The sequence below is a fragment of the Geospiza fortis genome, unplaced genomic scaffold (genome assembly GCF_000277835.1).
Source record: "Geospiza fortis unplaced genomic scaffold, GeoFor_1.0 scaffold23, whole genome shotgun sequence".
Classification (NCBI taxonomy): Eukaryota; Metazoa; Chordata; class Aves; order Passeriformes; family Thraupidae; genus Geospiza; species Geospiza fortis.
Genome location: NW_005054303.1, coordinates 4,177,854 through 4,178,676, shown reverse-complemented (window position 1 = coordinate 4,178,676; position 823 = coordinate 4,177,854).

The window sequence follows — 823 nt, the reverse complement described above, 5'->3', positions numbered from 1 at the left end:
GGGGTCTGGCAGCGCCGGAACGCGAGCTGTGAGCGGGCGGACGGGCGTGGGGAGGGAGAGGCAGATTTGCTGGAGGAGGCGAGAGCGATGCTGTTTAGCCAAATTCTCTTCAAAGCTGATTAAGGGCACCGAGATGAATTCTGGTCCCCTCAAGACTCTCATGCGATTTAATACGAAAATCACTCATTTAACGTGGAAAATAAATGACAAGAGTGCGGCGCGGGTCTCCAAGTGGGCTCCGGGTACAGGCTGGTTCCTTGATTTTCTGCTCCTTCTGCCTCCGAGCCCCCAGGCCTCCCCTCTCCCCGTTCCTCTCGCCCTGGCCAGACCCGGTGCTGAAAAGCTGTTTGCACCGAACTGTTTACTTATCGGGGGAGGAGGGAGACAGAGAAACAATCTCAGGAGATGGGCCGGGAGAGCGAAGGTAGAGAGGAAAAAGTTGGTTTCCAAGAATCTTCCAAGTTAGAAACGCACACAGTTGTGGGCATTTACCTACGTGTGAAATAGAAGGACAAGTGCACTGGGATGCAGCTCCTGGGAGCTCGGCGTCTCTCCGTTCGTGGCTGAGACTTAATTTCTCCGAGGAAAAATAGTCTCTGCCAGGATTTTAAGGGAAGGGGGGCTGGGGGTTGGGAGAAGGTCGGAGCGTGTGTGCGTGTGCGGATCGGGTGTGCGCGCGTGTCCCGCTACCATCGCACTTCGGGTAGAGAGAGAGGAGGGGGAAAAAAATCCCTTTCCCCAGCCCACACAGATATTTGTGTTGTTGTAAAACTGTTTGAAAGAAATGCAGGGGGAACGCGCTCGCCGCCGAGGAGCTGCGGCG